The following is a 26,055-nucleotide window of genomic DNA, read 5'->3' on the forward strand; positions in this document are numbered from 1 at the left end:
CATCTAAGACAATTAAAGATTTATAACATTTCAATATATTAGGAGATACTTAAAACGCAAGAATATGTGCAGCTAAATCTGTGGCAAAATGTTGTTTTAACATGTTCTGTTGAGGCATGCTGGTACATATATTTCTACTTCACAACACACTGCCTCTGCTGTTTGAATTACAAAGTTCAAATTGCCCCATCAACCTTAATAATGTTAAAATCATTTATTTCACACATATTTTTTCTCTGTGCTCTACATTATATTTTAGTAAAGCCTCAACTCTTTGGCCCATTGTTTCTCAAATAGAAGTGGAAAAAGTATTATTACCAGTTCAAGAAAAAGTCACAATGTTACAGAATGTAGAAATGAAAAACTGCCCATCTTCCTTCTCACCAGTAAGCCATTTCTTCTGGAGCAGAATATCTAGCAACATCATGAAGTCAAGTACAGGGAGATTAAAAAGTAGTTTTATCACATCTCCAGCCATGTGCACTCAGAACCTGCATCTTACTCATAATTTATAAACTATATTTGACTTTTATCTTTTTCATCTAGAGGTGGTGTACTTTAAAGTGGATGGTGAAGAAAAAGCATATTACTAAAGTTCCTAAAATTAGAATTATAAATAAATACAGATTAAACCAAAATTTTTCTCAAAGTCAATGTCTTTTTTTAGGTTATTCAAATAAATGTGAAGAAAGCTGTTTTTTATGTTCAAAATAAGAGAATGGGACATTCATTTTATTTGAGATTGACACAGCTATAATATAAAGGCACTTCCTCTATGTTAAAAGCTTTTTATTCCCATAAAATCTGTAGAAGCTTGAGCAGATAATGGTACATACTTCAGAAAGATTAGAACTGACCAAAATAACAAAGAACAAAGAAAGAAAAAGAAAATTTCTCACAACAAGATAAAGGAGCACAGAATATCTAAAACCTGCAGCATTTATAAGGCAAGGAACTACTTCTGCAAATGTGAACCTAGACAGTTCACTGGAATGAAAAAGATTTGTCAAGTTTGAATATGAAAAAAAAAGTAATTTTGATGCTATTCTTTTGCACAGTTCACCATCACACCGCAGTACTCCATGGTACTGCATATACACTGTTGCTTTCAATAGAATTTCTAGATAAGTTTCAGCGCATAAACCCCACCATTTCAAACAAATAAACAATTTGTAGTAAATAAATAAATAAGCAATCTCTGGCCAGCGTGGGGTATGCGTGGTGGCGTGTGTGCTACAGGGGCACCTTCTGTAAGAAGCTGACAGAGACCCACCCTCCAAGACAGGCCCACTGCTGGCCAAGGCTGGGCCCATCAGCAACAGTGGTAGCACCTCTTGATGAAAAACACAATTAAGAAGGGGAAAAAAACTGCGACAGTAATTGTGGCCAGACAGAGGAGTGAGAACATGAGAGGAGCAGCCCTGCAGACACCAAGCAGGGTCAGTGCAGGAGGAGGGGCAGGAGGTGCTCCAGGCTCCAGAGCTGAGATTCCCCTGCAGCCCCTGGTGCAGCCCATGGTGAGGCAGCTGTGCCCCTGCAGCCCATGGGGATCCACAGGGATGCAGAGATCCACCTGCAGCCCATGGAGGATCCCATGCCAGAGCAGGTGAAAGCCTGATGGAGGTTGTGACCCTGTGGGAGGCCTATGCTGGACCAGGGTCATGTCAGGACCAGGGCCCAGCTGAGAGAGGAGCCCAGGCCAGAGCAGATTTTGCTGGCAGGACTTTTGGCTCTGCAGGAGACCCACACTGGAGCAGTTTGTGAGGAACTGCAGCCTGTGGGAAGAATGATGTGCCCTGGAGAAGTTTGTGGAGGGCTCTCTCCCATGGGTGAACTGACCACAACCCCCTCCCCCCCTTTCAGTCCCCCGTATTTAGGCAGGAGGAGGTAAAGAAAATCAGGAGTGAAGTTGAGACAGTTTCTTTGGGTTTCTATATTCGGTTATTACTCCAGTGAATTTCAGTTTTTGCTGTAAAGCTGCAGTTTCAGTAGGAGGGGATGATACTTTCCTAGTCACATGCAGAGAAGTGTCTGCAGTCTAATATTTAGGACACTCACATAGGAGGTAAAAGATGTGAGGTTAAATCTGCTCATGCTGAGCAGAAAAATGACCTTGGGTCTTTTGTTTGCAGAGTGAGTGCTCTGATCAGGGAACTATAACACCAAAGGTCAGCAGGAGAACCACGGTTTCTTCATTTTGAAGAAGGCAGAAGCTTCACCTGCATTTTTTCCTTTTTTTTTTTTGCAACCTGTATGTGCTATGAAAGCACAGTGTATGCACAGTAAGATTAGGGGCTTCATGGGATATTGGCATATGGGAATCCAGCTCCCATACCCTGACATGAATAATGGAGTTCCACTTCCTGGGGTGCTGAACACATGCACTGATGCAGAAGTTGGAGTGCTTTCAGGAACTTTCTCATCAAACAGGGATATGCCTGTAGCCCTGAAGTACTTCCAGAACATAGATCTGCAGCTATGCACTTTCTTGTGCTATTTTTTTTTTTTGTCTACAATACAGAAGTTCTGTTTGATTTTCTTTTTTTCCTTACCTCTTGAGTTCCTGCCTCTCTCTACTGTAGTTGTGTATTCTGAAACGGAAGACGGAGCAGAATTGGGGCCAAGTTCTTCTCATGCATAAAGAGACTTGACTAGAGAGTTTGTCATGTCTCATTTTCCTCCTTCTCTTTTCCCCAACTTCACACTTTCCCCTTTTGGCTGTATGGGTAGTACTGATATGAACAGAAATTTATGGTCATTTAGAGCAGGATCCTAGAAAAAAGGATCTAAATGACCAAAAAAAAAAAAAAAAAAAAGAAAAAAGCAAAACAGTTATTGCTTCATTTTTATTCAATATGTTGAATTGTTTTTTGACACTTTGCTTTGTAGAGTGCAAGTTTTCAGTAAAGCAGCTAAAAAGTGATTTTGATCTTTTCATCTGCAAAATAACCTCTGCAATCAAAAATCAATACTCATGCAATGGGGAAATCAGACTGTTCCTGCCCACAAGTGTCTGCAGCATTATGTTTTAAGCAGATGTTGATTTAATTTCATTTGGAAAAATGGCTTATCTACAGAACAGTGTATGCATTTATGCATGTGGTAGTTTAAGCTGTAGCGCAGAATGTCAGAGCTTTAAAACCATAATCTAAAATCAGGGTCAGGAGAGATTTCTAGTTCCCAAATGATATTTCCACTTACACTCAGAAAAGAGTAGTTCTAGCTTGTCTCACAGTGGAGACATTTTAATGGAGACTGTTTTAAGGACTTTTATGAAACTGTCTCTGTCTTAGGTAGTTGACTATCTGGTAAACATTGCAGCTGGTTTTATAGACAAATGGCTATTAAGGACAGTCTTGCCACCACCATCAATAAAAATAAGTATAAAAATAAATAGATCCTTAAATCATATCTCTGTGACACTTCAGAGTGAGTAAACCCACAAGCAAGATGTTTCCCATAAAGTTCATAGTGACATTCACTTGGGATAACCAAGAATAGATCTTACATTAGTACAAGTAATGATAATCTCATATTTGTGTAGCATTCAGCTCAAAACCATTACCTAGATTTGACCTCCCTTAAATCAGAAAGAAATCCAGTAATATGGATAAATGGATGCATTCATGATTCACACATAAAAAGGCATACCTAATGCAGACTCGGATCAACATCATATTAGCATTAAGAGCATACATAAATAGCTTTTCATATGGAAACAATCGGCAGTTAAGAACAAGAGAAATGAAAATTCATTTATCTTTAAAAATCCAGCAGCTATTTATGTGGGTCATTATTTGCAACTTGATTTATTAGATTATATATCCATATACATACATGTCTATATATATATACATATATATAGCCACTGGCCCTTATATATACATATATTTTATGTATATACATATATATATATAAGGGCCAGAGGCTATCTTGAAAGCTTCAGATATGCATTTTGACTCTTTGAGAAGATATTTCCAGAGGTTTTATGCAGTGATCTCTGGATTCCCAAACAGAAAATTTGCATATCCTTTTCACCTCTGGGCCTGCATGCAAAAAAAGGCATATAAAGCCTGTAATGAATATTTAAATATTACTAAGATTTACATATGATAATACCTTGAACCAGACTTAGTGTAACTGATACTGGTTCCGTGACCATCAGGCAAGCTGCTTATTTTGATGTTATTCAGAGTTATTGAGTTCATATATTGGATTTCTATGTCCCAGCACTGCTGCTAGGACTAGCTCTAGGTGCTGGTGCCACCAGTGCTGGAACCACTGAGTAACATTTGGTGTAATGAGCTCCTTTTATTTATTTATTTATTTTTTAATGGTTATTGGGCTCCTCTGCAAATAGTGTGAACTGGAGAGAGACAATGTTCCAGCAATGGTTACCAGTTACTGGCACAGCTGGCATCAGCAGGACCAGGGGAAGGCAAAGACAGATGGAGGTTTAAAGGACAAGCCAGAGTCACTGCCAATCCATAGCAGAGTACCAGCAATTGCAGAAAAGTATGTCTAGCATCTGAAGCAATGAAATGAAAAATGACAGATACACCTAAATTTAAGTAGGAGACTGATTTCAGTCCAAAAGGAAGCAGGCACAGCAATACAATGCTGTAGAAATCTGTGTCAGATTTCCTGCTATAAATTAAGGGTATAACAATGTAGCTGGAGGCTAAATTCAGACCGAGGTGCTGCTGAGTACAGGACAAAATGTTCAGAAAGAAAAATCAGAATCATTAACAGGAATGGTTGACATGGCATAATTTTGTTGTGTTTTTAATCAGCCATGAAGGGACTTTGGTAGAGAAAAAAGATGAGCATTTTTAGAAGATTGTTTTGTATTTGTTTGCATTTTGTTCACGTTCAAGATATACTTGATCTTGCAAATTCCAGGCATTTTGGTGGGGGGCTGAGTGTGGCAAGTCTCTCTGTTTTGTGTGTCAGTTAAGCACACTCAGTGCCTTGACAGAAAGCTCTGCACCTGGGCAGACCAAGCCTCGGGGCCCCATTTTTATGAAGCAAGCTTCAGCTGGAAGCACAGGCTAAGATCTGTCTGCAGCAGTTCAAAATGTCATTAATATTATCACATAGCTGCAGCTCTGCTGTCACCTAATACCAGCCCTTAATTAGAAGTGTATTCACCTTTTTCTATTCCTGCAAGAGTAGGTCTTTTACTACAGCCCCCTTAATGGAGATTAGTTGCCTGAAATGATGCATCTTGCAGCCTGCAGGCAAATAGCTGCTGCTGCTGTTTCTGTGTTCTTTCCCCTTGCAAGCTGCCTGAGAGGCAGACCACTGTGCAAGGGAGGGAGTCTGCCAGGCTCTTCGGCCACGAATGGTGAGCCAGGAGCAGAAGTTCAGCCCTTCTCCAGGGGCAGCTACTTCACAGCCTGTCACGCAGGGATGACACTTTTGATCCTGCAGCCTGCTTGAATACCAGAGTCCATGTATTGTTTCTATATACTAGAAGCAAGCATACATTATTATTTTAGATTAAAGATAACAGCCAAACAAGGAAGAATAAAAGAGAGATCTCCTAGAGAGAGGAATTCTTTATGCCTGGAAATGACCCAGCACACTTCTGAGTGTTGTGTATGAAAAAAAAAAAGTAATATGCTTTAACTACATCCTGCAGTTGTGGTACAGTGAAACAAATCCATAGGCAACAGTGTTAACCATTTATACTGTCTAATATTTAAAAATTTCCTTAGCTACTGCTTTAATTAACTCTATTTGAACTGTTTTGTTAAATGAAACTCTTCCTCATCAGGTTAATATACCTAGATAAACAGCACACAAAATATATACAGTAATCAGAATTCAGGAAAAAACCCCAGATTTCATTTACTTTAAATTCCCCAAGAAAACTTTCTCTGTAGATATTATCAGAAAATCATAAGTGTTTTACTCATGTAACATACTTTCATAAGATTACTAATATGCATCTGAATAATGCATTGATATGTCCATGAAGATTTATTTTTCTGAAAAGAATACATGATTAAATCAAGGGAGAAAATTGAGTAAAACAGTTGTGATTGTTGTTGATAAGGTTTTGCTTCTATACATGGGCATGAATTTTGCCTTAAGTTCAATTTATTACCTTTGCAGGTATGATGCTACAGTATTATATATGACTCATGAGGACTGCTGCAATTTGCCACCATTTGACAGAATTTATTAGAATTGACAAAATTTATTAGAAGAATTTTAAATAGTTTATTTAAATCCAAAGATAGATGGATTCTGAACTTTATTTGCCATGAGCTTTTCCACAACATTTCCTCTGTAACTACCCATGCTTTAGCACACCATTATTTACAGATGCTTTTGACTGTGTATGTGGTCTTGACAACTGAGATTTATAGAATCAGTTTTATTTTCACTTGTGTATCCTTGCCTTTGTCCTCACTCGTACTCTTGTAATCTTTAAGTATATGTATGGAGGTGTGCACAGTTGCAGTCAATATAAAACGGGTTCCTGTCATTTTAAATGCAATTGATGTAATTTTGGAACTGAAACTTTTCATTATTCAGTTGTTAATTATGTGCTAACTTATAACAGGCACTTTTTGCCCTAATTTGATGAAACTTTTCCAATATAGTGCCATATTTTAAAATAAATGTATTTGATTTTTCCCATTAATGGGTGAAAACTTATTTTCATTCTTAAATTTTAATTTTCAAAGGGAAAGACCATAATTGCCTTTCTGGCTTTGTGCATTCCATTTTGTCCAGAATAGCAATAGCTTTGATAAAACAGATTTCTACAATGCTGTATTTCCTTAATTCAGGGATATTTGCTTCTCTGCCTTTTTCTTGCTCCCGATTTTAAACATTCTCAATGCTCAGCACTATATATCTGTTCTGCAAATGGGTGAGTTATATTAAAAACTCTCTGCATTATTCTTAGGTTTTTCTTTAAAGAACAAATGCACTTTTTTGCTTTTCAGGATCTGCTGAATTGGTCTATATTATTCAAAGAGTAATCAATACAATCTTCAGAAACACTATTTCTATTAATTAATAAAATGATTTCTCCTTGATTCTAACTAGTTTCCTTTGAATTATTTCCAAACCATATACTTTCCCAAGTGAGCAGTAGTGGGACAAGTCTGATTTTTTTCTTTTTAATCATATTGACAGTCTTTACTGAATAGTATTGAAGAATTGATTAAGCCAATAAATCAATAGCAAAAAGTGGTGCTTATTTAATCACCATCATTGTAGTCTTCTGAAAAAAGTAAATCTACTTAAATTTCAGATAAAATCTAACAAAGCACACAGGTAGTTTTATTCTTCTAAGTATTTTATGTGTTCAGAGTATTCATAAGCTCATATGTCTTAGCAACTAATGTCTTAGTTGCCAAGTCATTAAAAGAAAGCTTTCCTGACATTTAAGTAGGCTATATACTTTCTGCAAGTTATTTATGGTGGGTGATTTTTACTGAAGAAGCACAACAAAGCCTTAATCCTTAAACTAGTGTCCCTATGCTTTGTATCATTAAGTTGAACAAACAGGATATAGTTTTAAGTTTAGCCTTTATTAACAGCTTGAAAAGTATAGCACAAAAATCTAGTGATCAAAAGCTTATGCTTTTATTATGACCTTCATAGTATGAAAATGCACAATCATAAGTGTCTCATGAAAAAAAAATCAAAGAAGAGTTTTACTAAAAGATTGAATACCTACTGTATATTGTGTTTACCCAGGGATTTTATCCAGCTGGGATGTGGAATTTTCTGACTTTGAGGTAAATGTAATTAAAATCTGTCAGGAATGTTGAATAATTGGAAAATGTTTAGTTGTTGCTATTGTTAGGTAACTCTGGTCTCACTAAGACTTCAACCTGGTCACCAGAGCTGGGGAGGGTTTTGAATGTAAACATATTAAATTGAAAAGCAGAGTATGTGTTGGCCATGACTTGGCAAGACCTGTGTAGTTGTGCCACCAGTTGGCACCCATGGAAGGCATAAAAAGCAATGACTTACAGAAGGGGAAATCTGTCTGTGAAGGTCAGGCTCAAATATATGCCACTGATTATATAAAAATACAGTAGAAATTAGTGATCAGAAAGCTCCCTCTACCAAGGATTCACTCTCCTTTGGCTTTTGAAGAGAGCCTTACGATGCTGTTCTATTAAAAAATGAAGGGTGAAGCAAAAAAAAAAAAAATTTAAATATTCTTTGTCTTCTTCATCTTCATTATTATTATTATTATTATTAATTAACTATGGTTTTAAATCATTCTCTGTAGTGAGAGTAAGAGCTTGGAGCATCACATCCTTCTCAGCAAAGCCCTGCTGCAGCTAGTAGTGTTAGGTTTGCATGGCCAGAGAGGAGGCGAGATTTTTGACTCCCACTGAGGATGAAACAAAGTTTTTCTGCATTTTTCTTTACCTACTGTTGTCCATTGACCAGCAGTCATTACTGAAAGGGAGTGTTGATCCCAACCCTTTTCCTTTGGTCAGGTGCCCTGATTATGACTGCAGCACAAGACTTGCTCCTGCCTGGTTTGTGCTGCTCTGCATTCTCCTGCTCCTTTTCAGCAGGGAAAGTGCTTCTGCACAGAATACCTCCAGGTATGGCACTTCAGGCTTGTAGGATGTTGAAAAGATGGGACAAATATGATAGGGAAGTTCTCAATTCCCCTTCTCCCTTGCTGGGTTCTGGGAATGTAACTAGCTCCTGATAAGGATTGACATGTCTCTTTGTCACAGCAGAAAGTTTTGGACATTTTTTCATAATGGTAGGTGCCCATGCAGCAAGCATATGTGGGATTTTAGAGACTTGCAATGCTAAACAATGCTGCTGAGAGTGGCCTTGCAGAGAAATACGGGGTGTTGGTTGATGAAAAACTCAACATGAGCTGGAACTATGTACTCACAGCCCAGAAGACAAACCAAGTCCTCCACTGCTTCAAAAGGAACGAGGAGAGCAGTTGAGGGAGGTGATTCTGCCATCCTAATCTGCCCTTGTGAGACCCCACTTGAAGTTCTGTGCACAGTTCTGGTGTCCCCAGTATAAGGACATGGAATTGTTGGAGCAAGCTCAGAGAGCCACAAAGTCGATGAGAGAACGGGAGCCCCTACCCTACAAAGCCATGCTGAGGAAGATGGGGCTGTTTGGCCTGGAGAAGAAAGGTTGTGGAGAGCTCACAACAACCTTCCAGCATCTGAAGGGGCCTACAGGGGAGCTGGTTAGGGACTCTGTCAGGAACTGAAGTGATGGGACCAGGAGTAATGGGTACAAATTGAAAGAGGGGAAATTTAGTTAGTAAGAAATTCCTTACTGTGAGGATGGTGAGACACTGGAACAGGTTGTCCAAGGAGATTGTGGATGTTGCAAATCTGGCAGTGCTCAAAGCCAGGTTGTATAAAACCTTGAGCAGCCTGGTCTAGTGGGAAGTGCCCCTGCCCATGGCAGGAGGGGTTGGGACCAGATGATCTTTAAAGTCCATTCTGACCCCGTAGCACTCTATGATTCTGTGATACTTCAAAACAAACAGGCTGTATTTCTGTGTGGAGGCAGAATAACGTGTCAAATAAACTGACCCAGACTTTTGTGATGCACAGCAGAATGTTCACCCCAGCTGTTAAGACTATAAACATTCAAATACCCTGACATTTTCTTAGTTTGTTTTTGTCTTTTTTATTTTTTCTTTTTCTTTTTAAGCCTTATGCTTTGAAAATAGGATTAGAGGAAGGAAAAAGTGCTGAAAAATACAAATCTCTTTGGGATACTTTGCATGTTTGCCAAATATCTCTTAGGTTTATTTTTTGAGTAGAGTTGGTCTAAAATCCAGAAGTCTCCATTTCATCCTGCTTTTCATGCAAGGTCTTTACTCAAAAGTCTAAATATTTTTTACGCTTCTGCTGCATTTGCTTCAATGGAAAACTTCACTTGGAGCTTAAAAGGCATTTTGTTTGTACTAGAATTCATAAGATTCATGTCAGTATCAAACTGTGAAAATTCATTCCTCAGCAGAAGTACTTTCCATAGCAGGACTGAAAAATGCTGCCCTTTAGAAGTGTTATAAGTCCTATAACATTTGTATTTGTAACTTAGACCAGAACAGAAAGAATATTTAATCATCCAACTCCTGTCCACAGTACATGGGAGTTATGGGACACAATACTAAGCACTTTATATAACTCCATTTTATCTTTTATTTCCCAAGTTTCTATTGCAATTTTTTTTTCTATAAGTGATCTCTAAAATGGCAAATGGTAATATCCTGCTTTTTTCAGTTAGGTTCTTCCAGTTGTTGGGGCAGAAATCTTTTGATGGTTAGTAAACAATACATGATTTTGAGCATCTGTTTACAGCTTGTTAGTATAGCATATCAAAACTTTCCTCACCAACTTTTCAGGGCCACAGTTATCACATAGTATGGTTCTTGTGTTTTAATCATTTTTTTTACCACCCCGTCCTCTCTTAAACACCAATTTGCAATAATCTGTTATGAATAACACAGATATATCTGATTTGATTTTGAGTCAGGGAATGGAGTAGATAACATCTGTAATATCTCTTTGCTTCCATCCATTGTGATCCAATAACCTCTGTAATTTCTCTTTGCTTCCATCCATTGTGACTTAATACCAGTGCAAGAAAATAAAACTTGTCAGGTTATGAATCTGAACAGCAACAGAATTTGGGATAGTGCAGGAAAAAGAATTAACACAAGTTTTCAGGTAAGGCAAGGTTCTAATGGATTTTTTTCTTATTAAAGTACTTAAATATTGGCTAGACATCTATCTCAGGATATGGTTCAGTGATCTTATTTTATGTAGTGGGCAATGGTAGGAATTCACACTAATACTAGTTGCAAGTGTATTTAGAATAGAGTGAACAAGTCCCTAACTTGTGTAGATTCATGCCTTGGGAAATTTTTAGACAAAGATTTATTGTAAACAATGATGAGCTGATGCTGGATGCAGGATTTTTTACAAGTCTATAGTTAGTTCTGTCTAAACTAGACTATTCTGTGCAGAATAACATACTATGTCATTAAAGATGGTTTATGTACTCAAATAGAAAGTGGTCCTGTAAAAATAAATCATTTGTTATTCATTGTCGCTGCCCAAAACTAAATTTAAAAAGCATTACCAAGAGAGTTGAGCAGAAAAAAAGACTTCATATTTTAAAAGTAATTGTGTTGGTCTTCCTTTATTTCTCCGCTTTTATGATTTCAATTTGGTATAAGCTTGCCTTCCTGCCTTGTTGTCTACATCTGTGGTTTTGCTTTCAGGTGTAATCCACTGAGCAGGGGAAAGCTTAATTATTCTACAAGTGGACAATGCAGGTTTTGTCCCAGTAATACTACATCTCATAATGGGTGTCATGAAACTCAACAAAAAAATGTAATTGTATACACTAGGAAATATTTCCTCCTGTTAGAAAATATATGTCATCTGTTTGGTGGTGTTGTAGTTTCATTTTGTCTTTTTTGTTTTTTGTGGGGTTTGTTTTGTTTTGCTTTGTTTTTTGGTGTTTTGGTTTGGTTTGGTTTTTTAATATTGTCTGTCATGCAAAAAAAGGGCTTTGTATTACCTGGGAGGTTTTGACTGGTATAAAATCATTATATCTTTTTCCCTCCTGCCATTATTTTTCATTTTGAATGTGGCAGAAGTGTCCTCTTAGATCATAACTTCAAGTCCATTTTTATTCAAACAGTGAGACTAATAACAACTCAAAGGTCTTATGAAGAACAGTGTTCATTATAATCTTGTTCTGTACTGTAAATAATGAGAATTCAGTTTGTGAAATTATTCCATGTCTGTATAAGAATATTAACCCTATGTGTTGTTTGCAGGGGTTATATACAGTAGAGAAGAAAGGAGAAATATAGAATGATGTTAATAGTTGCTAATATAATTGAGAATATTGTGACAAAATTGAGAAAAAGAAGATTTTCCATGTAGGGATAACTGGATAGTATAACCTAGGAAAAATATGAGTCATGAAAGTCACAATTGACTAATCAATTGTTTATGGTACTGTGGAATTCATACTGGAGGCAGTGCAACAGCATAATGAGAAGCAGAATATAATACTGTTATAAGAGCAGACATCATTAAAACAATATTAATCAAACTGACTAATACAGTGGGGAAAATAACATTTTGCTCTCACATAACTTAAAGAAGTATCAGACTTATAGCACAAATAGACATTTGAATGCATTAAGGAAAGAGTTATAAATCCATACTCTATAAATATCAACAATATATAGAAAATACATTTAACATTATTAGATGTAGGCATATATATTCTATAGTTGCAGAGACAAAGGTATTTATCTATGTTATATTTTTTAAATGTAATAGAAAAATAACAAAAGAGCAACGAGTAATCCTTCCCCTTGTATCACTGCTGCATTTTACCAGTCTGTAGTTGTATAAAAAGAGTCAAACTCAAAAAGTTTTTCAAGATATATATGCATTCATTGCATAAAAAATTGTTTGATTATAAAACCAATACATTAATATGAAACACAGTATCTAAAATGCATAATTCCATGTATAATTCTTGTCTCAGACTGCCATTAGGAAGAAGACAGCATTATTTACTGCCTTGTTTTAATAATACCTTAAATAAAATGCCTGGTTTTACTGATTCTAACTGAATTTGCTGAATTCTGATACTTCAAAATTTTTTTTAAACAAAAGAGTGCTCCTGAGTGTTATAATGAGATTTTTACTTTGACTCAGTTGCTTAAGTACATACTATACATAAGAACTGTCAATTCAAGTATAAATGTGAAAAAGATGCACTTTCTTCAAGCTGCTCTTCATTTCTGCTCCTCTTTTTTAAGTAGGCATAAAATCCCAGCCCCTTGCCTCTCAAAGGTACTGTTAGATAATAGAGGAAAGGACAAGAACCTGTAAAAACAAACAGAAGAGGTGAAATTAAATATATGATAACTTTTAGTAGCATCGCCTAATGCATTACTGGAACCTGTACAAAAATGTTGGATAGGAATTTTTAAGTATATGATGTAATAAAAGTTACTTAAAACACTAAAGAAAATAAAGGAAAACCAATACTTACAGCAAAATTGGACATTGCTATAGCCTATTTTCTATCCATGACACAGTAAATAACTTTTAATATGTATTAGTAGATGGAGACAGATGCTTCAAAGGAAATGCAGTACACAATTTCTCCAACAGAGGAGCAAATATATGTGCATGATCCAGCTAGGTAGCTTACAGTCCCAAGACACAATTTTCTACTGCAATGAGACAAAAAGGAACATCTGTCCATGGATGCTGCAAAGCTCAGTTTATGAATTGGAAAAAGCCAGAGAGGAGGAGTGTCAGGAAGAGCTTGGTGTCTGTCCATGCACACACACACATACACACAGAGCTGGGGTTAGCCAAGACCTGCTCACCACAAGCAGCACAGGTGGGCTGGCACAATCCAGCCTGGGCAAACACGGTGCTTGTCACAGTCAGGATCTGGTCAGACCCTGAGAGATGCTCTCTGTTCATAGACAATGCCAGATGTCCATGTAGTAATATTTCCCCCAGCTTTTTTATTGGAGGGGCATTTGTAAGCAGATATTGGCACAGGCAACCAGTCCACCTGTCCATAGTGACCTTTGCAGTGCACTGCACCTTTTCAATGGTCTCAGGTGTTGTTTTCCTGTCACTTGCTGTTGCAACACCCCTACCAAGGCCCAATCCATCCAGTTCTTATCTGAATTGCTCTGTCAGCCGTGGCTGACAGTGCTCAGTCCTCAGTTCTTTGTCAAGGTCTGACATTGATGCTCCCCTGACATTGCCATGTTCCTATTTGGGAATGAAACCCTATTCTTTTACCCACCTGTTCCCTTCTACTTCAGAGTGTGATGCAAAGCCCATTGGACTAATCAGATATGAAAATCCTGGATCTAGGAAACCCATAATGATAGTTGATTGACTCCCAAATGCCGATTCTGAGATTGCTGTTACTACGAAAGGTATGTGATCCCAACAGGATCAGAGCTCAGCTTAAATCTTTAAGTCTTATTATTAAATCTGTAATTAAATGAACACATTTGTATGGAAATCAGATAACAACTAGTACAAACTAGGCAATTTATATTCAACTTCCTAGGCAACTGCAGACTCAGCCATTATTACTCACCAGAGGTTGAGTTGAGGTTGCCTGAGGATGGAATCACAAGTGAGTACCACAGTACACAAACACTTTTGATTTTCCTTTCACTTTTCTGCTGTGGATAAAAGAAGACTTTAGCTTTGTTCACGTAAACTTCTGTATTTGCTTTATAATCAACTTTTTATCATTCTTATTTTGTTGAATTCTGACCCAAAGCCTTTTCGGTTATGGAAGACATGCTTTATGAAGTGAAAGCTTTGTGAAAATACTTTATTCTCCCCAGACAGAATGTTAAGGGTCATTTCCCATTGCTCTGACAGGTAATAAATGCTTGCTTCCCTTCTGCAACATGTAAAACAATGAGGAACAATCTCAGTGTATCTAAAGCAACAATGACTTTTCTAAGTAAGAAATTATTGTCTGAGCATCTGTTGCACAGAATAACTGCACAGAGCATGTAAAGAATTCAACTCAGCCATAGTACAGTTAAAAATTCTTTCACAATAAATTATGAAAGCCAGAAGTCTCACTATTGTGAATTTATAGACCAGTTATTTTAATTTAGTATACATTATGGATCATAGGAATAGAGTGTCTATCAGGAATAACAAAATAAAACCAGAGAAGCTTCAAACTCATAGTCTATATTTCTGGAAGGGCTTTATCGATTTTCTTTGTTATAGTACTTCTGGTAGAACTGAATTAATTACTGATGCATCCTAAGAGAAAAATATTGTGTCTGAAATTCTGTTTTTATTTTCTTTTGGAAATTTATTTTCTAAAAAAGCCCTCACATTTGAAAACTGCTGAGACTATCAGAGTTAAATGAATGCATTATCCTCACATTAATGTGAAGTTCTGCTCTACTTGGGGAAATAAAAAGTGGCTTATCTTGTAAAATATAGAGCATGACATTATCCAGTGGGCTGTTAGTTTAGCATTTCCCAATGCCTTATGAGATTTTGAAATCTAGATGCTTTTAGGATAGTGAAATCAACACTTTAATATGGGATGAAATTCATACTATTATGTCACAAGGGGCTACATAGCTTAGTTAAATATCCCAATAAACAGCAAAAAGCTTGGATTCTCTGGAATAGGATTCTTCCCTACTGCTTTTGCTGCCAGTTGCTATTAATTTCCACTTAGAACTACATGGGTAGAAATGGAATGCTGTGATCAGTTTGAGTCTGAACGACAAAAGTATCCACAGAAGAGAAATGAGAATAACTGGAACAGTACAAAGCCTGAAATGAAAGCAGAGATTGAAACATCTAGGGTTTATTATTTGAGGAAAGAGAATGATGATTGATGGACATGAGGTAGCAAATCTATAAGTATGTAAAAGATAAGTATGCTGTAAGATGTATAAGTATGCTGTAAGAAGAAGAAAACAACCTAGTATGCAATTGAAATAAAAAGGAGTTAAAGGATTTATTCCAGAAATGAAAACATATGTTCTATTTTAGGGAAAAGATCCAAATAAAAGATCCAAGTAAAAGTGATAATAAAGCATTGAAACATCCTGCCCAGACTTTCTGGAAGCCCATAACTTCAGCAATGGATTAGACAAATATCCCTGAAAAATGAGTAGTAGATAAGAATCTCTTTCAAAGGGGAACATAAATTTAGATTACTTTGCGAACCTTCTCAGAGGTTTATTTTAATTATTTTATTTTAAGTCATTATTTTCAAAAGCACCAGCTTCAGAACAAATTAAGAACTTCAGAAGGGTTTTCTAAGATCCAAAGGATGGGATAAATAATGGATTCCTGTGTGGGAAAGAACGGCCTGCCACAACATTACATTTTCCCTTCCATCCTTGTGGTTTAGGTATACATGATATTAAAAACATGATTTTAGACTTAGGCTCTAGACTTCTGATAACTTTTAGGTCTGACCTATTTCAGTGTATTCCTGGTACAGTCTAGTACACTTTACTGATGAAAAAAATTTCTAAGTTTTGTCTTCAGGGCTAGGCAGCAACACTTCAGAGCATTAATAAAACAGCTTTTTCTCATTGATTCCTGAAATGATGGTCAGATGGTTAAGCTATAAAGATAGTTAGAGACTGTAGTAATTTCTTTCATATATAATAAATTTTCCCCCTTTAAAATCAATACTGAGTTTTGCATCACTTAAAAGTATTTGAGATTATTGATCTGTGGGCTGTTGATTTTTGTATACCTAATAAAGAGCTTCCTGACTTGGTTTTAGTGGGATTTTGCCTAGAGAAAGCAAATTCAGGATATCAGAGTGTCATGAAGGTGCTCAGGGTATTCTGACACGACACAAGTCAGAGTCACAACTCACCCATCTGCTCCCTGGCATGTGTGCTGGTTTAGGGCAAATTTGTTAAAGAATCTGCAAAGGAGGGCCCCTCCCCCCAACCGGTTCGGGAAAAAATTCCTCGGAGAGAGGTGGAAAGAACCTGTTTATTTGACTGGCCCCGCACCCCCCAGCACACAAAATGAACAATACCCGATGACACCGCTCTGAGAAAGATGGCAAAATCAGAAAGTCTCTTTCGGGGGTGGTTGCTCTGTTCTCAGTCCCTCCAGCGCTGGGCCAGCCGCTGCAGCCGAACCCTTGGTGTTCCTGGGTCCCAGTCCGGAGCAGGTTCGAGATGGTCACAGGAACAGGAGAGGAGAAACAGTCCAGGAAGCAATGTGGACTGTTTAGCTAGAACTAGCTAATAAGCAGAGGCAGAAAGCAGAGCAGAAGCAAGAGCAGAAAAAGAGAGCAAGCAAAAGCAGCAAGCAAAAGCAGCAAGCCCAAAGCTGGAAGTAAAAAAAAAAAACAGCTCTGTGTACTGCTTGTCTCTGTGTCCTGATAAGAGAAACCCAAACAAAACTTCCACTCTTCAGTGCCGGTCTTAAAGGCACAGAACAGATGAATGGGGATATACAAGCATCATAACGTCACCCCAGGACACATGACATACTTGATGAATGCCAGCTCCCAGCTCCTCAGCCAGTGTGATTCATACGATAGTCTCATTTGTCAGCTATTAACAGCAAAGAAAACCTCCTCAGAAAATCTCCTTATAAAACTCTAGGGTGTATAAAGTTTTCTGCACTAACTTCTGCTGTCTTTGTGCATGTGTCCCTTGGTGGCAGCTGTAGGTGTAACTTCTGAGTTTGAGGCAAGAAAAATTGACATATGGTTACATGAAGAAGATGTATAGTGGGCCAAAATAGTTTATCTGAAAAGGAAAATACTGTTTGAGAAACTTTTTAGTGTTAACTGCTATCTTACTTTCTTCTGTTTGAGAGTGTGACTATATTCTTGATATCTCCACTGAAGCAGGAAGGTGGAAAGAACTTTAAAGAGGTGGAGAATGCTCTTTAAATATAAAATCTAAAATTTTTCAACTGAATATCCTCTTACCAACAGACAGGAAGTCTGATGACACAGTGAAGGGTGCAGCTATGCCAGATAAGATAAAAAAACAGCCTCCTCTGGTCCTTCAGTGCATAAAGGTAACTAGTACTTTTCATGTTAGATATGTTCCCCAGTTTGAAGAAATATTTACATTAAAAAGAGACTGGTTCTTCTGAAGTACTATTGAGCTGAGGCAGCCTGGAGACAGAAAAGTTTTCATGTAATCAATATTTTCCTTTAGAGTTTGGCATCTTTGTTAGCAATGTTTCTTACTCAAAAGTATGTTCAATGCACTGTAGAAATAATATGCCTTATATAAAACACTGTAAAACATATATATTGTGATAACAACACCTTGGACAACTCTTGTCATTGTTTCTGATGATGTTTAAAAAAAGGATGTTTTGCAGTAAATGGAGCTAGTCTGGCACACAAGTCTAACTGCAATTTCCATTCTCACTTGTTGGTCATAAAGACCTCCTTGACTATTTGACAGAATAATATTGCAGATGTTTTAGATGTCACCACTTTTGTCAGAAATCACATCTAAATGTTAAGCTATTGCAACTGCAAAGGACATACTTTAGTCAATCTAAACGGTATCTTCAAGTTTGATGGAATTATTCTGAAATAAAATGAAAAAAAGGAAATAAACCATATTTTAATCAAAATTAAGATGGCAAACAAAGACCTTTCAGAGAAATATTTTTTAATATAAATAATTGACGAAAGTACCACAAAGTGTCATTGACAGCCCATTTTAACAATCATACAAATTTAAAAACATTTTGTTAAATATTTGGATTTAAAATCTGATTCTAATGGTATATACACGAAGTATTCAAAGTGCTTTTACTTTTCTCATCATTAATTATAAATGTATCGGTTTGGTAAACCAAATGGCTTTGCTTTTACCCCGCATCTTTCACTCACATTTCAGAGAAAGAAGCACTCAAAAGGTAAAAGGGGAAAGTGAGTAAAAGGAATTTACCTCATTTCATGGTGGAATCACTAGGTTCCAGTCCCTTTCAAATACCAACTAGAAAGACCCACTTTCAAGACAGATAATTATTTATTGATACGGTGATGGAAAAGGTGATAGAAAGTCATAAAATCTTACAAACCTTTTGATGCAGGGAAGCCAGAGATACCTCAGCATTGGGCAGACCTCCAGTCAGGGCACCTAGAGCAGGTTACACAGGAAGGTGTCCAGGTGGATTTTAAATGTCTCTGGAGAAGAAGACTCCACAACCTCCCTGAGCAGCCTATTGCAGTGCTCTGCCACCCTCGGGGTAGAGAAGTTCTTCCTCATGCTGAGGTGAAACTCCTTGTGCTTGAGTTTATGGCTGCTCCTCCTCATCTTGTCACTGGCCACCACTGAAAACAATCTGGCACCCTCCTCTTGACATGCAGCTTTAAGGTATTTGTGTGTATTGATGAGATCCCCTCTCAGTTTTACTCTTCTGAAGACTTAACAGGCCTAGCTCATAAGAGAGATTTTCCAGACCTCTAATCATCTTTGTGGTCCTCTGCTGGACTCTTGTATTTCTTCAGGGGTGGAGAGCAGAACTGAACACAATACTTTGGATGTGGTCTCAGGAGGAGGATCATCTCCCTTCTCATTATCACTTAAATAACAAGAAATGAAAACTAAATTTTAAAACACCTTCCCACTGCCCTTGCTTTCTTCAGAGATAAGTCTGAGAAAGACCATACTCAAACCACTGACATAGATGAGAAGCAAGAGAACGTCATCAGCTTGGTTTTTTTGTCTTGTTTTTGAGAAGGGACAGTTATTCAAGGTACAGTCAGATGGACCTGTACCTCCTTAGTCTTGGGACTGCTGCTTTGTTGGAAATGAATCATGGAGTGGTTTGTGTTGAAAGGGGATGTTGAAGATTATTTAGCTCCAGCCCCCCTGCTGAGACGCCTTCCAATCAGAGCTCCACCCAACCTCACCTTAAACATATCCAGGGATGAGGCATCCACAACTTCCCTAGGCATCATGTTTCAGTGCTTCACCACCCTTGCAGTAAAGAATTTATTTTTTCCAATATAAAATCAAAATTATTTCTACTATTTCTAACCTAATTTAATCCAATACTACTGATTTTCAGTTTGAAGCCATTTCCCTTGTCCAGTCACAACATGCTCTTGTAAATAGTCTTTTCCCATCTTGTCTTGGCTGAAATTAGGTAACCCCGAAGCATTCTCTTTTCCAGGCAGAATAAACCAAATTCTTTCAGCCTTTCCTCACAGGAGAGGCACTCCATCCCTCTGATCAACTTGGTGGCCTCCCCAGGACTCACTCCAGCAGGTCAATGTCCTTCCTGAGCTGGGGGAATGGGTGGAACCCTAGAGCTGGATGCAGCCCTCCAGATGGGGTCTCACCAGAGCAGCGGGGCAGAATCCCCTGCACACATTGCTAGTTCATGCCCAGCCTCTCATCCACCAGCACACATAAGTTCTTCTCGGCAGAGCTGCTCTCAGTCTGTTCATCCTCCAGCTTGGATTGATACCTGGCATTTCCCTGGCCCAGGTGGAGCACCTGGCACTTGGTCTTGTTAAATTAATGGAATTTCCTTAGGCACACTACTCTAGCTTGTCCAGGTCCCTCTCCATGGTGTCCAGCTCCCTCTGGATGGCATCCTGTACTTCGGGTGTGTTGACTACAACACTCAGCTTGGTGACACCTGCAAATTTGCTGAAGGTACACTTGATGCCTTTGTCTATGTAATTGATGAAGATATTAAATAACTCTCATCCCTAAGGATGGAGCAGGACCCCTAAGGGACACCGTTTGTCTGAAACCACTGATGCCTGTTGGGAGTTTGAGCCATTCACTACTAACCTCTGCATGAGACCATTCAACCAATGCCTTGTCCATTTAACAGTTTACCCATTTAATCCACCATGCTCCAATTTGGATAAAATTTGGTTTCAAGGCCTTTTCAGAAGATCAGATAAATGACAACCTCCCTTGCCCTTCCCAAGCCCTTCCCTTGATCACTTGATGGGGTCACTCCATCATAGAAATTGACTGGCTTCATCAGGCAGGACTTGCCCTGGTGAAGCCATGCTGGCTGTCTCTAATCACCTCTTTGTCCTCCATGTCCCTTAGTATAGCCTCTAGGAGGATCTATTACATGACCTTTGCAGGCACAGAGGTGAGACTGACAGGTCAGGAGTTCCCAGGTTCTTCCTTTCTTCCCTTTTCAAAGATGGGTGCTGTGTTTCCCTTTATCCAGGCACCCGGGACTTCCCCTGACTGCCGTGACTTCTCAAATACCATGGAGAGCTAGCAACTACATCATCAATTTCCTTCAGGACTCTGGGATGCACAGTATTGGGTCCCATAGACTTATGCAATTCAGCTTTCTCAGGTGACCATGAACCTGATTTTTGCTTACAGTGAAGGCCTTTGGTCTCCCAGTTCCCATGATGCTGTCATCTACTTGAGATGTGTGGGAAGAGAGGGTTCCATTGAAGACTGAGGCAAAACATGGTAAGTACCTCAGCCTTCTCCTCATTTGTTTTTACCTATTCATCAGCATTGTTTATCAGAGAGCATATACTTTCTTTGACATTTTTTTTCTGATTTACCTACATGTACAAGCCCTTTCTGTTATTTTTTGCTTTCCCTTGCCAGGTTCAGTTCCAGTTTTGCATTGGCCTTACTCACCCCTTCCTTACAGAATTGTACTTCTCTGTACCCTTCCCATGTTACCTGTCCTAGATTCCACTGCCTATGCTCCTTGCCCTTTAGTTTGACCAACAGTTCCTTACTCAGTCATGGCAGTCTCCTGCCTTCCTTGCCTGAGATGGACTGTAAATGCAGTATCAGAACTTTCTGTTAACTAATTGTGAAATTATTCAATTATCTTCCTCCTTATCAACACATATATGCAAAAATACATGATGTCTAATACACAGAAGAGGAGAGAATACAAAATATGACTGAAATTGTTGAGTGTATTAAAATGTTCCTCAGTATCAAAATAGCACAAAATAATTTACACTACACAATGAGTCATGTATCCTGCTTTCATCCCTGACCAATAGCAGGATGTGGGGGAAAAATGCATGTTACCTACTTAAGGAGAATCACAAAGAGGTTCATTTAAAACTGCAGCATCGTGCTACTGCAAACTTTAGCATCACATCATATTAAATCAGTCAGCCAGCAACTCTTCTGCTAGATATGCCTTCAACGCTGGCATTCATGCCTCTTTACCTTATGATGCTGAATGCATCTTTTATACTGCAATTTAGAAAATGATCCCTGGTAGTGTTTTACATCTGAGGACTCAGTTCAGACAGGCTTTTGTCTAATAATAGTGTGGCCACATAAAGTATGATATTAGAAATGTCATTTTAAATTAGTAAAGGGTCAACTCAGAATAAAGCTATTGTCATCACTGCTAATCAGACTCCAAAGTGGGGCTGGAGTAACACTGGAAAGATTAAATCAGATTTTTTTCATAAAATGGTTTGATTTGATTCTGCTTATGTTCCTTTTCTATTCTCTCTTCACAGCTGCCGACAAGAATACAAATACAGCGTATGCATCTCAAAAAAACTAACATAGAAAGCTCTGGAAAAACAGAATTGAATAACTGCATCACTATTTGAGCATGGCAACATCATAACAAGACACAAATTCAGGAAAAGTGATTTTACAATTACACGAAGACATCAAAACATAACAAGATATGGTGATATGGAGATATGACACCCAAACAATGTAAACTCTGCATTGCAATGACCCCATGTATAATAGCTATACTTTTGAATTGCATTGTATTAATTTAAATTATATCTATTCCCCACAACAAGGCATTACAAAAGCTTTAGAATAAAACTGTTGTTTTCAGATATAGGATACTAGTTGTGATGGGTATAATTAGCTCTGTTGTTTAGCATAAATCTTATGCTATTCACATAAGGTTTACTGAAGTGGTGAGATGGTATTTTCTTTACCTTATATGAGCATTACATTTGCTTGCTATCTGCTTTTTAGCTTGCTTGCAGGATTCTTCCTCAGATATATGTATTTGAATAAGATAATTATGTAGACAAAGTGAATGGAATGCAAATTACTGTTGAAATAACCAGTGAGTGTCCTGGTTCTGGCCAGGAAAGGGTTAATTTTTGCAGTAGCCAGGTGTCATGGCTTGCTACTGTCCAATGCCAGGCACCCACAAAAGCTGTTCGCTCCTCCTCCCCTGCCACAGTTGGGTAGAAGAGAGAGAAAAAAAAAAACTAACAAAGGGTCGATGTGTTGAGATAAGGACCAGGAGAAAATACTTCAAGGGCAAAACAGGCTCAACTAAAAGTTGTGAAGTGAATTTATTACTAACAGAATCAGAGGAGGATAATGAGAAGTAAAATAAGCAATTAAAACACCTTTTTTCCCCCAGCCCCTCTCTGCCTCCCACCAACAGTGCAGGGAGACAGGTGTCCTGGGGTGATCTCAAAAACGGGACAAGAGGGCATGGGGGCTTTGGTCAGTTTGTCACCCAAGCGTTTCTTCTGCTGCTCTGGGAGATTAATCGTTTCCCTGTGTGAGACCATGGGGTCCCTCCCATTGGAGACAGTTGTCCACGAATTCCTCCAGTGCTCATTCTCATGAGCAACAGTCCTACTGTACCTGCTGCAATGTGAATTACCCCCACAGGCAAGCAGTCCTTCCAAAAGTGCTGTGACATGGGTCACTCTTCTCCAGGATGCAGTCCTCCAAGGACAGGCTGCTCCAGCCTGGAAGCAAGGACTCTCCCTCTCCATTCGGGTCTCCCACTGGGTCACAGCCTCCTCCAGGCATCCACCTGATCCAGCATGGCCACCTCCCCCACGGTCTGTGGGTGGATCTCTGCATTCCCTGTGGATCCCCCCAGGCTGAGGGTGGATCTCTGCATTCCCTGTGGATCTCAATGGGCTGCAGGGGCACAGCTGCCTCACCATGGTCTCACAACAGTTTGCAGAGGAATCTCAGCTCCAGCACCTGGAGCACACCTCCTGTCCCTCCTTCTTTATTGACTTTGGTATCTCTATGTTGTTTCCCTCACATGCTCTCACCTCCTCCTCTTTTCTGACTGGAAGAAAAACTGTGCTCCCTTTATTTTGATTTTCTTCTTTACTATGTTATCCCAGAGGCGTTACCAACCTCTCTAATTGCCTTGCCCAGCAGCATGCCCATCCTCAGAGCCATCAGGGATTGGCTCTGCTGGACATGGTGGCTTCTCACACAAGCCACATCTGTGGCCCCCTCACTACCAAAAGCCAGGCCATGCAAAACCAACACACCAGGGGAGGGCAGGTTAGGACCCAGAGGTTATTCTGTACCACTTCCCATAATAGCCAGGTGCAAGGAAAAAGGAATCTCCTCCAGGGAGAAGGAGATCCCTTCCAAATTGGTACAGAATGGCAGAAGGAGCCATAGGTCATTGTTGCTTCCATGTAAATAATTTGCCTCTTTCTTGTACCCACTGTCATTAGTATTGGTGCTGTTACTCTTAGTACTCTTCATTTTCTTATCTTGCTGCTGTTTCCAGTAAATTTTTCTTATCTCAACCTTTGATCTTTGCCTTTTATGCCTTCAATTCTTCTTTCCACTGTGGAGAGTGAGCAAGTTGCATGTGAATTCAGTGGGAGCACTAAACTGAAGAATACCATTCCTAAACCATGACAGTGAGAAAGAACACACTGCAAGGACCATATTTACTCAGAAATGTTTGGCCTTCCCAAAGTTTCTAATTAAATGCAATATTTGAAAAAAATAACTTTTCATGATCTGCATGAAAGCCCAGAACTAGGTAGGTGTTATTTAAAAGGGGCACACTATGCTTTTTTGTATATAATGAAGGTGTGAAATCTTTTCTTCATGGTGAGATTTAAAAAGTGGGATTTTACAGTTTCAGTGTGGTCTCTATGCTCTTCAATCATCAAATAACTTTTTTTGTTGATGCAACTGAATAGCTCATTTCATGTTACAAACTTTCAATATTCTCAGTCAGAACAATAATGCTCATACAGCAACTGTGCAATCAACATAATCAAGTGTGATTCATGGCATGGAAAAATATTCTCTTTATTAGACTTCTCAAATTAAGATGAAAATATTATGATTACATAAGGTACTTATGATTTTGTCTAAACTTCCCTTTGCGTGCAATATTCTAAAGGGTATTGGAAGGTGAATGAAGAAGGACCCTTTCTGATATGATGCATTTTCTGATATGAAAAAAAGTGGGTTTCAAGTGGCAGGTTTAGATTAACTCTTGATAATCTATCACTGAAGAATAATGTATCATAGAGCAGTAGAAGACTGGGAATAGTGCAAAAAAAAAAAAGGCAGAAACATCAATTCTGGTAAGTCTTAAGAAATATTAAAAAACCCCTAGAAATAAAACACCAATCAGACTCAGCTGTCTATGATAGTGTGTGTAAGGTCCTGAACCTCTCTTGGGACAATTCCAAGCACAGATACAGGCTGGACGAAGAATGGATTGAGAGCAGCCCTGAGGAGGAGGATATGGGGGCTTTGTTCAATGAGGAGGTCAACATGAACCAGTAGTGTGTCCTCACAGCCCAGGAAGCCAACTGTATTCTGAACTACATCAAAAGCAATGTAGCCAGAAGGTCTACTCCACTCTCATGAGCCCCCATCTGTACTATTTTGTCCAACTCTGGGATCCCCAACAGAAGAAGAAAATGGACACACTGGAGTGAGTTTAAAGAAGGAACAAAAAAGGTGATCAGGAGGCTGGAGCACCTCTGTTATGAAGACAGTTGGGGTTGCTCAGCCTGAAGAAGAGAATGGTCTGGGGAGACTTTTAGCAACTTTCCACTACCTAAAGAGTGCTGCAGGAAAGCTGGAGAGGAACTTTCTATAAGGACATGTAATGACAGGAGGAATGGATTCAAACTGAAAGAGGGTAGACGTAGATTAGATATTAGGAAGAAATTCTTTATTTTGAGGGTGCTGAGGCACTGGAACATGTTTCCCAGAGAAACTGTTTATGGAAGTTTTAAGACAAGGTTGAGTGGGGCCGTGAGCAACCTGGTCTAGTGAGCAGCATGCTTGCTCATGGCAGGGAGTTTGGAACTAGATGACCTTTAAGGTCCCTTCCAGAGTCTACACTTCCAGGGACAGGGCATTCACAGCTACTCTGGGCAACCTGTTCTAGCGCCTTGTCAAGTAAAGAATTTCCTCCTAACAGTTAATATAAATCTTCCCTCTTTTAGTTTAAAACTCTTCTCCCTTGTTCTATAAATAGCTACCATGTAAAAATTCACTCTGCATCTTTTTATAAGCTCCCTTTAAGCACATCCTACTTTAAGGAAGGATGTACTGAGGAAGATGAAAAACAGGATGGGTTCCAGGGCAGCCCCCTGCAGTACTTTGCTTGATACCAGTCATAAGGTTATGTTGATTTTGTAATGATGATCATCTGAACCTTCAGTCTGGTAATCCAGTCTTTTAACAACCTCATTGTCTACCCATCCAGACCATAAATTGCAACTTGGGTACAGATCAGTGTGGAAATATGTCTC

The 26,055-nt window shown here is 38.7% G+C and overlaps 2 long non-coding RNA genes across 2 annotated transcripts; one reads left to right on the forward strand and one right to left on the reverse strand.

Annotated features, from left to right (window-relative positions):
- Window positions 1–12,537: 12,537 nt before the first annotated feature.
- Window positions 12,538–18,172, reverse strand: LOC141728707 (uncharacterized). Its single transcript, XR_012579856.1, has 3 exons — window positions 17,509–18,172; window positions 14,146–14,233; window positions 12,538–12,896 (listed from the first exon to the last, which is right to left on the reverse strand). It is a non-coding gene; the product is annotated as an uncharacterized LOC141728707 (long non-coding RNA).
- Window positions 18,173–19,994: 1,822 nt separating this feature from the next.
- LOC141728604 (uncharacterized) lies at window positions 19,995–24,235 on the forward strand. Its single transcript, XR_012579726.1, has 3 exons — window positions 19,995–20,212; window positions 20,751–21,007; window positions 22,039–24,235. It is a non-coding gene; the product is annotated as an uncharacterized LOC141728604 (long non-coding RNA).
- Window positions 24,236–26,055: the final 1,820 nt, after the last annotated feature.

This window comes from Zonotrichia albicollis, chromosome 3, assembly GCF_047830755.1.
Source record: "Zonotrichia albicollis isolate bZonAlb1 chromosome 3, bZonAlb1.hap1, whole genome shotgun sequence".
NCBI classification, from domain to species: domain Eukaryota; kingdom Metazoa; phylum Chordata; class Aves; order Passeriformes; family Passerellidae; genus Zonotrichia; species Zonotrichia albicollis.